Source organism: Chelonia mydas, chromosome 1 (assembly GCF_015237465.2).
Source record: "Chelonia mydas isolate rCheMyd1 chromosome 1, rCheMyd1.pri.v2, whole genome shotgun sequence".
Lineage (NCBI taxonomy): Eukaryota > Metazoa > Chordata > Testudines > Cheloniidae > Chelonia > Chelonia mydas.
This window is the reverse complement of record NC_057849.1, coordinates 170,683,167-170,694,068: the sequence shown is the minus strand read 5'-3', so window position 1 is coordinate 170,694,068 and position 10,902 is coordinate 170,683,167. Positions and strand designations below refer to the sequence as shown.

Sequence of the window (10,902 nt, the reverse complement as noted above, 5' to 3'; positions counted from 1 at the left end):
GTAGCTACAAGAAAACCCCAACAGAATTAAAGCCCCTGAACTCTTCATTGCCTACTATTCACTCTATACCTTGCATGTATGACAAATTGTGATAGCCTTTTTATAAATTATTATAATACAGTATATTATTAAAATATCACCTAATGCATTTGGATCAATTTGCACACTTTCTTCTTTTGCTAATTGTGGCCCTTAATTAAGCAAAACTAAAACTATGTATATGACTAACAAACAATAAAAATATACCTATATGCCAGCATAATATAAATGTGAGCTAAAATTATTTGTACATTAGTATGCTATATGTACAAGTATTATGAGGAACAATGATTAGAACATGAGAAGTAGAACAGCATGCTTCTAATGCATACCCAGGCATAGCATATTGTTATTGCAGTAAAGGATCCTTTACTTAAAATTTTATTGGAAAAATGTAAATTCAATTGCAGAAGGATTTTGTTTTAAGCAACATAGCACCTTATTATGAAGCATCAGTGGCAATAGTAGGGGAAGGTTAAAATGTCTTTTCTCTGTTATCTTGATTACTATATATTTATTTTAAATTTGCTTTTTGCTTTTTCATTTTTAGTTGCTCTGGACTTTCCTTCCCATGACCACTCAATTTCTAACTTGACCACCCTCTTCTCTAACTTTCCAGCATCAGGAGCATGGCTACCCTTGCAGTTGTACTTTGTGACAATTAGAAAAACTTGGCCTCAGCTGATATCAATTGTATTAGGTCCATTGACTTAGATAAAGCTATGCCAGTTTACAGCCACCTAGGAACTTTCCCACAAATAATCCACAAACACATCCTTGCACCTTCGTATGGCTCCTCTTCATCATCTCCCTTATGTCAAAGTATACCATATCCTGCATTACATGTCACCTCTGAGTTTCATCCAGGGCTGAATTTAGGCTGCTATGCTTATTTATGTCTCATCAACCAAAGGCCTTCAATTAAATCCCATTTTAGGTTTGCACCACTCTAGTCCCCATATGGGCACATCACAAAAATCACTGCATAGAGCCTAATCTGATTGCCAGTCTCCATTCAAGAGAGGATCAGTAATGGAGTCTGGGGGCTGTGTAGGGTAGGAATAAATTTGCATCAGAAAAGCTATGTAAGGAAAGCTTTATCATTGGCTAGCATCCATTCTCATATGAGTAGGCAATTTTAGACATCCCTCTCAGTCATTAGGTCTTAATTTACCCTAAAATGCTAACATTTATTATACATATAACACACAATAGGCATATACACATGGTCAGAATGACTGTATGGCTCTATATCAGTAATGAGACATTGAGTCTACCTACCTACCTCTAGGTCACCAGTTCATATCAAGCCCAGATTGGTAGGGATCAAAAATAATTACTATCTGACAACTGTTCGGTGACCTACATAAAATAGGCTGGTGGACTCAAGGCAGTTGTTTGTAAAGCAGCTAGCCCGTAAAATTTGCCACCCGGTTTTACTATTTGACATGCATTTGTAAGCTTGTTCACAGCTTCACCAGTGGGACCATGCAACGTAAGGAAATCAGAAATAAATCGGTGCACAGCCTGAACTAATCTCTGATACATCGACTGGGTCAAGGTTGATACATATTGAAAGAGCAGTGTAGGGACATGTGCAGTGCTGTTGACTGACCTGAATCTGTTCTATAGATAAAACAAAGGACATTACCCTCCAGGATTGTGAATCTGGCACCCTCCATGAGCTTTAAATAAATATAAAATATTATATTAAAAAAACCCTTTATATAAAGTATTGTATTTTTTCATACTATTGGAAGTATTTCTCAGTTTATGAAACAATCACTTCTTTATTGATATTTAATTCATGTTGTGGCTATCTTGAAAGAGACACATGGGGCTTATTCTCCAATGACAATGGAGAGCAGTATTAACTTTTATAAATTACAGAAGAGTGTTGTTTAATTGATTTCATACTGGAAGGGGTAAACTTATTGTGATCCTGTTTGAATTATTATTATTTAGAAGAGACAAATGATTGTGCTTTTTATTACTCATACAGTACATATGGAGATGCTATTTTGGGAACTATCTTAATTTGTTTAGAAACGGTCCATTGGCTTTGATGTACAGGCATTATGTTGATGATTTAAGAATGCAGTTGTTAGCATGGGTTTATTTTAGCATCTACAAAACTTCTTTGCAAATGGCAAGTTATCACAATGTTCACTCCTTCACTCAAAGTACATATTTTGCTGCGTGTGTATATGTATAAATATATACATAATAATCATAAAAATTCATGGTGGATAGGTCCATCAATGGCTATTAGCCAGGATGGACAGGGATGGTGTTCAAAGTCTCTTTGCCAGAAACTGGGAATGAAAGACAGGGGATGGATCACTTGAGGATTACCTGTTCTGTTCATTCCCTCTGAAGCACATGGCATTGGCCACTGTCAGAAGACAGGATACTGGACTAGATGGACCTTTGGTCTGACCCAGTATAGCCATTCTTATGTTCTTCTGTGATTGTTTCAGATCTGAAACCATTCTGAAATTCACTGGCACCTCAGTTCTTTCCATCTATAATTAGAATTTGTATAGAATACAATACTATATGGCCCTAACAGTTATACAAGAAGAATGAAGGCTGTGAAATACCTCCCTCACCTCCTTCTCACCCTTGCACAAAAATCCACACAGTTGGAATCCTTGAGCTCATGGAGGTCCTGAAGGGGTGGTGAATCTCCAGACTACTGCCAATGGGGAGTTGTGCATTAAAAGCACAATGGAGGCCCATGCATACATCATGAATTTACTGGAATCAACAACATATTTAATTACCTTTTTTCCATACACAAAAAGCAACCTTATACAATTAGTCAGAAATATCTTAACTTTCTATTCAGAGAACAAAGGAAACAACAACAAAATCTCCAGGAAAGAGCACGTCACTTGCGACTTCAGTAGGTGCAGGATTAGACCCTGAGTAAACAAAACAAAGTAGCAATCAACAAATCAACAAAACTATTGCCGGAATATTCCTTACTAAAGACTGCTATGTTACATCTATTACATCACCAATGTCAGAGGTATGACTAGAACTATGAGATCCCTGCAAGGCTTGGTCTGTGGTTCCATAAACTCAACCTTGATGTTGTTTCCTGGGGAAGACAGTGAACAATACTGTATAGATTCATTTAGAGGTTGTAGTTCAGTCAGCCTTGGAAGGGAAAAAGCTTACTTCCCTTCCCCTGTAGGTGACTCCCTATATTCCTCCCTCCTTTACTCAACCCGTTTATCTTGGATGAGCCTGTTGCTCTTCCTGCTCTTGTTTCAAAGGATGGATGGCTCATCCATGAATCAGAGTGTTCTTCAGTTTGGTAGCTATATTAATTTCCTCCCCATGAGGAACAGTGTGAATTGTTTGCACATCTCCTATATGAAGTATTTCAGAATAGCCATCAGACACCATATCAATCACCAATTCACGCATATTACGTAGCACAGAAAAGAACAGCACAGAAATTACTAAAGGCATTAGAAATACAACTGAAGTATTATGAATGACAACAAGTAGTAAGTGAATGTCAACAAATCAGCTAACAATTGAAGAGAATAACACTATTTTTAACTTCAGTGTCCTGGTAATCAGCATCTACACCAACATTTGGCATTATATTTTGTCATGTAGATTTGGTGGTCTCAGCCCCACTACAGTCCCTCTCCAAAAAAGTCTTGTAACATTCTGTGAAGCACTCTATTTATTAGAATCACATTTGTTCTATATTGTCTTGAACACACAAGCTCTTCAAAGCAGGAATTTTGTTTAAGCACAATATAGCAAATGCATAAATAAGTCATAATACACTAGTTTAGATTATTCTAACCATAATTGTCCAAAACTCCCTCCTATCGAATCCAGTGTAATGTCCCTCAGTTTTTCTGTGCTGAAAGTGAAAAGGAAAAACTTCCCTTTCCCTCTCCAGGAAGTGACCTTCAAAACTTCCATAAGCAATGCCCTTGATTATCTAACCTATCAAGCCTTGTTCACTATTTCACCATAACATTTTGATACTCAAAGATGTATTATAATGCAGTCCTGTTTTAGGATGCTTGGCTCAACCAAGGTCCCTGTCCTTGTCCATCTCTTGCCTAGGTCTCAGATAACTCTTGACTCTGAAACAATTGACTCTGCTCTTTTGACCTCTTCTATGTGTTTTAGCCCACCTGGAGCATTCTCATGAAAACAAAATAGGTCCTTCTTCCCCAGAAACACCTGCTCAGCTAACACTGACACTTCCTGCTGTGGTACTGGAAGAAATGCCAGCTACCACTATCATTTTGTATATTACATAACAGCCAGAGTAATTAGGAAGATCCAGAATACTGTAGTGGTAAAATTCAGGAGCCAGGTCCTCAGCTGGTTTAAATGAACACAGCTCCAACAGTTGATTTACAACATTTGAAAAGTAATCAATAGCAATAGAAAGCATGATTTACCAAACTGAGGAGAAAAAGTAAATGTACTATGACCATTTTAATTCCAAGGGAAGGGGCTGAATTACTTGCACATCCAGGTTGACCTGAACCTGAGTTATCTAAATTTAGAACCAATGCTGTTGTTGTTGCTTTTAACCGCACCATATATGGAAGTTCTGCTATTGATTTAAATGGGAGCAAGTCAAGTCTCATGTGTGAGTATATTCACAACTGTAAAAAGCCTGGGTCACATCAGTGTACACAATCTGGACTGTGACTAACATGGCAGGATTAAGTAAGGTCTAAATAAAGAACTAATGGGTGAAATCTTCGCCCCATTGAAGTCAATAGGAAAACGCCCACCAACTTCAGTGGTGATATGATTTCACTCACAGAGACCACAAGAGCTCAAAGCAAACATCTCTATTGAAAATCAAGGAGCAGCTGCACTGAAAAGAATATTGCAACTGATAATAAAGGGATCTCTTTGAAAATCCCCATGGGAAATCCATTTTGGGTATGTTTCCTAAAAACATATCTCCTGCCTACAAATCCCATGGAAGCCTCTTATCAAATAGAGACTTTTAATGAAAGAATGCTACTTCCGGGTACAATCTCATTCAAAATAGGAAAACACCAAATTGTGGCTCTGTGGATAGCCAGAGATCATTAACACTATTGAAACAAGAATGGTTTAGATCACACATGACAGTTTACTAATTATGAAAATATATTTGTTGCCTTTTGCAAGTGAAACCAAAAATTAATAGGTACAATAGAATGCTTCTATATACTGCATACAAGTATAAACTCTCAGAAAAGGCACTAGATTCTAGGACATTTGATTTTTTTTTTCAACTATCTGTTTGGGGACAATTAGTGGCTGAAAAATACAACCCAGTTCCAGTTGCTGAGTAATACAGCATTTTTCAAATGCTCATAGCCTTATTTTCCATTATTACAGTTATACTTTAGTTATTCTAACTGTTGGTACCTTAGAACAATCTGCAAAATACTATACTGAGATGAAGTCAAAATGCTGACCTTTCCTTTTTTTTTTTTAAATCATAAACAACCTCAGAAATTTGACTATCAACCAGTCAGATTTTTTCTACATACATTATATGAACAATCTTACTCCTAAAGAGGTAACACATGGTTTGATATTTATTCATGCAAAGGACACAGCCAAACACTAAACTGTGAAAATGTCAGAAGTAAGGTGCAAACGGTAAGGTGCAGAGCTTTTCTTTTTGTCCTTAAAAACATGCCAAATACCCTTGAGTACAATGCTGACAGCTAATCAAAGCAGCATTTATATGCAGCCAGAAAGCTCTTTCCTGGTTGCACAGTTTGCACTAAAGTGTAGCCTTTGTTTGTTTTAGTTTTTGTTTATAGGCACATCCAAACTGGTCATTACACCAAATCATATGGTTTCTATTTGATGAGCCTTTGTCTCCTTAACAGGATGAAGAGGAAAAAGAAAATTACAGGCTAGGTTTGTATTGGCTTCTGAACAGATAATATAGTCATGGGGCAGCTTAGAAACAGATTAGATAAAAAATTCTCAGGGCAAAACCCAGACCCAAGGTTTTTCTGCAGTATGGAGACCCCAGGACCTCCACAAAGATCAGTCAAACTTAAGATTTGTGAAGAGATAAGGACATCTTGAAGTGGTGAGGCACAACTTGTACTGAACTTCGAGTCTTGCCCCTCTCATAGAGGGGGGTGAGTTTGAAATAAGCCCCCCCCCCATATATGTCAAGAAATACAATGGAGAGTGCTTGGTTGGGGAGGCAGTACCTCCCTTGAGATCCTATTGTGGAGGGAAGGCTCTACCTGGTAGAGTGACACTCATCTTAGGCTTGTAAGTGCTTCCAAATATTGTATCCATTTTCCACATTTCTTTCTTACTAAAGGGTTATTTCCCAAGGGTTTAGAATTCATATGCAATACCTGTAATTGCTTAAGGTTTTTTTTCCCCAAATTTGCATAAATTCTTCATAAGGGACAGATTATTTTTATAAAATACTCAGGTATTGACTCTAGCTTTATGTACAATATACATGAGGAATATATTCTACATTTATGTAACGGATCTTTATGCAAATCCAGTAAGCATTAATGACAGTGGATCCGATAAAGCGCTATATATTGTACTGCTTCATATTTTTTCTTGCCCCCCCCATGTACTTGTCTCTCTCATATGATTAGAGTGCTGACAGTGAAGACAAGCACAGGTTTTATACACATTTTGCACAAGATATTGCAGTGCGCTGTGATACCATTAGCCCTCCTTCTCCTGTTTCTTGACAATGGATCTATTAATACTTATCTTCACCTACCTCTAGCTTTCACACAATGCAACATAGACAGCATTACCATAGGTTGGACTTTATCATGGATTGAAACAGTGCAACTCTGAACAATAGGATACTTACAATTGTGTATTTTTTTAAATCACTCTTTTCTGACAATTGGTGCTTTTAACAGTATGTACAAGACCATCCAGAGTTTAAAATAATACATGACCTCACTTAGCATGTGCATTCTGATTCTCAGTCTTAATTAACTGAGTAGCTGTATTTCGTTAGTTTGGGCAATTTTCATCTGTTTCTTCTGCAGCCTGAATTTACTAGTTGCAATGAAGTTAGTGAAAGAACAAATAAAAGTAGTCTGTAAACACAAATCACAAAGAAGCCTTGATTACTGTACATGTAGTAAATGATGAGACATTTGATCCATTGATTCTGCCCACTCAGGTGGAAATCAATTCTTTATACAGGACATGGTCCTGAATTTATATATGAGACTGCAAAATGCACTGAGCCAGAGGTGTTCACTCTGGTTGCATGTTCTATTTTTGGATGACATTATGTGGCAGGCAAATGTGAGCTAATAACGATTACATTGATTATTCAAGTAAACCTTCCAAAACCATTAGAAATAACATGACCAAAAGCTGACAATGTCAGGATTGAAGTTTGCTAGAACAGTTTAAGTGAACCTGTTCCTATTTTCACTTTGTCTTGTCATCTCTCTCTTTATTTCCATCTAATCTGTCACGAAACTTGATTACAGAAATAGCGGGATCCACATAAGTTTAGGAAATCTTTTCTTTTGTCTTTGGATTGTTGAGTGACATGATGTTCAAGATACAGGAAACATCAGCTTACTAAAACACAGATGAGAGACAGGGTTTAACATAATCTGAACATTTACCACACAGTAGTAAATGTAAGTTATGTGAGAAATAACCAAGGTATTATATTTGAGTTTGATGAAACAAGAAAATAGTTTAGTGTTTGTTTTGTTCTTTTGTTTTCTGAACTTTAACATGTTATAAAAAGCATTTTTAGTTTTGATCCATGATTGAACAAACCCCATATCTTAAAGTAAAAAACACTAAATATGCAAACTTGTGATTTTCATACTATTTATATGTAAAACCACAAATCAAACCATGTATCCTAAAAAATGTGTTCACAGAAATGCTGCGGTTTTGAATTTTAGCAATCTTTTGAGGAACCAAGACTGAATTTCAAGTTTTCAATGAAAGTCAAAACAAGGTAAGTCCTACCATTTTGGGATTTGTTGAAAACATTTTGCATAACTCTACCAATAATTCTGATTGGTGATGATAAAATATTTCAGTGGTCATAACAGCATAGAAGAATTGAGTTCAGGCAGGACCCATGCCTAACTATTGCAGATTGCTGGAGGTCTACCAAGAACTGGTTGGTCACATGGTGCTGGTTTTCCTTGATTCCAGTTGCTGAATCACCTTAAAAGGCAACTAAAATATATTAAAGAGTTACCTAGTTTACTTTGCCAGGATAGAAATTGCCGTAGGTGAATATAAGTAGGAAGGGACGAGTAAAGCCAATAGTTCAGACAATCTCTATTAAGATGTGATCCACCCTATGAACTACTATCCCAGACCCAGACATTTAAATCAGGGGATTTTGAAAATTGCTCAGTGCCACAGGTGATCTCATTTATCCCCATAAGATATGAGAGGAGACACTGTGGCCTCTAAGACAGCCTATATATAAACCATGTAGGCCCTTATATAAAGGAGCAAACATTTGATTGTATCAGCAAATGAATTAGAATTCAGGGCACACAAGAGCACAGATGTAATGTTTCCCATGCAAGAAACACACCTTTTAAGTGGGACAGCCACATTTTACACTGAGTGAAGTTTTAAAGATACCTTTTGATACAACATCTAGTTAGGGTAACCAGATGTACCAATTCTATAGGGACAGTCCCAATATTTGGGGTTTTGTCTTATATAGATGCCTATATTACCCCCACCCCCTGTCCCAATTTTTCACACTTGCTGTCTGGTCACCCTACATTTAGTACAGTGCATTGCAATAATCTGTTTTTGAAGTAATTAAGGGAAGGATAACAGAGGCAAAGTCAACATCTTCAAGGAAAGTTGCAAGCTCCTTACTAAGCTAAAAACAAACAAACAAAAAGTGTCCCCTGCTACTGCTGCAATTTGGATATCTAAAATCAGCTGAAGACTTCACTTGCCCTTTCTTCTCACTCTTCTGTCCTCTTCTCTCTTTTGCTTTTGTATTTACAGTAGCTATTATGGTAGCTTTATAGTAGCTGCCATTGGCACCATTGTGGTTAATATTCAGAGAGCTGCACTATTATAAGCCCCTATATTCTTAGCGATTTATAACTGGACAAAAAAAAAATCATTCTTAAATGTGAGATTTGTCAAATGAGGACTCAGCCCCCAAGAGACTTTTTTCCACTAAATTAAAGACAATAGTACCGTCTGTAAGAGCCATTTTTACAAAATCGAAATTTGGATACATTTATGTTGACATTTTACCTTTTCGTTTGTTTTTTTAAAAAGGGCAATTGATACTTTTGATAGCACATATGTAATTCAGAATGTTCCTAATTTTAATTTTACAACAAAAACCCCATTCTACTGCCTTTTTCTACCAAAAGTGTTGAAACTATTTAAAAATTACAGTATAAATTTCTGATCACCAGCATTTTATGGCCAAAGAGAAAAATGGGGAAATTGAAAAGCCTTTATATCCCAGCCTCCACTTTTTTTTTTTTGCACTACCTCAACAAGATAAAACTTTTAAATTTCTTTGTTATTTTTTCACTATATCCTTAAAGTGTTTTCCAAGTTTGAGAGCTAAGCTCACCCTCAGATACTCTAATTGACCCCACTGAAACTTGCATTCTTGTATCTTTGAAATGGCTGAGTAGGTGTTGTGCTCTGACCTCTATCATTGTTTCCTTGTACGCCTCTGTTTGTTACACCCATCTGTTCTCTCTCCTTATTCTTACATTATAAAATCTTTGAGACAGGGATGGTACAATGCGTAGCATAACTGGGAACCCTGGGAGCCACTGTGATATAACTTACTACTTTTATGGGTGCATCTGTATGTAAAATTTGTCCCAATACACGGCAGTGAGGGCTCTCCTGGGTCTGCTATTTTGTATTTACTTTTCTGGAAAGAAAGTTTCCTTGACCCCTTTAAAATTTATTAACAGCTTGGAGACAGTGACTGCAGACGTTCTCCATGGCTATCACTGCAATCCTCAGGCAGCAGTATTGCTGCAGCCCTAATAGGTCTCATTAGCATGGGATAGGAGTATTTGCTCAGCAGTGGAATCTGGCCATTTCCTGCACGTGCTGTTCTGCAGGGAGCCCCTAGGAAGCATGGCTCTGTGGCACAGGTGCTTCCCATCAAAACTTTCCTTCCACCCCTTGCACAATGACATTATCAATTCCACTTCCTGAGGGCCCTTTGGAGTCATGGAGAGAGCAGCAGGGTTTGCCCCTCATAACAGAGCTCTCCTTTTACTTACTATATATGCAGTATATCTGGTAACAAATCTTGCAAGATAAACTTGATTTCTTTCTTTGAAGGCATCATAAAATTAACAGCCGAAGGGAACATAGTAGACGTAGTATATCTGGATTTCAATAAAATTGACTATGATAGCAACACTGCCACATGGTATGAAAGGTAGCTAGATGACTGTGAACAAAGGGTAATGATCGATAATAATATTGTCATTAGAAGTCATACTGGCAAACTATGGAGATTGGTGTTAGTTTTGTCTTATAAACATCTTCATTAAATACCTGGGAGAGAGAGGTTATGTAGCATGTTAATGAATTTTCAGGTGTGATCAGACCCAAAACAGGCATTTGAAGCAACAGACTGCAGGGTTTTATTTATAAAACCCTGGTTTTGGTCTGATATATATCCTTCATTATTCTGAAAGAAAGCCTTCAGTATAGGAACCTTATTGTTCAAAAAAGCATAGGGCTTGATTGCATAACCCTTAAGCATCATGATGAGCGCCTTAGGATATGGCTACACTGCAAAGAAAAAACTCACAGCACTGCATGGCTAAAAACAGTATAGACATTCCGCTTGGC

The 10,902-nt window shown here is 37.1% G+C and overlaps 1 long non-coding RNA gene across 2 annotated transcripts in view; it reads right to left on the bottom strand.

Moving 5' to 3' along the window:
* Positions 1–2,857: 2,857 nt before the first annotated feature.
* LOC122464104 overlaps positions 2,858–10,902 on the bottom strand; it is a 45,170-nt gene continuing 37,125 nt past the window's right edge. For both annotated transcript variants that reach the window (XR_006287981.1, XR_006287982.1), the window contains one exon: positions 2,858–2,966. This is a non-coding gene — a long non-coding RNA (uncharacterized LOC122464104). The remainder of the gene's footprint in view (positions 2,967–10,902) is intronic.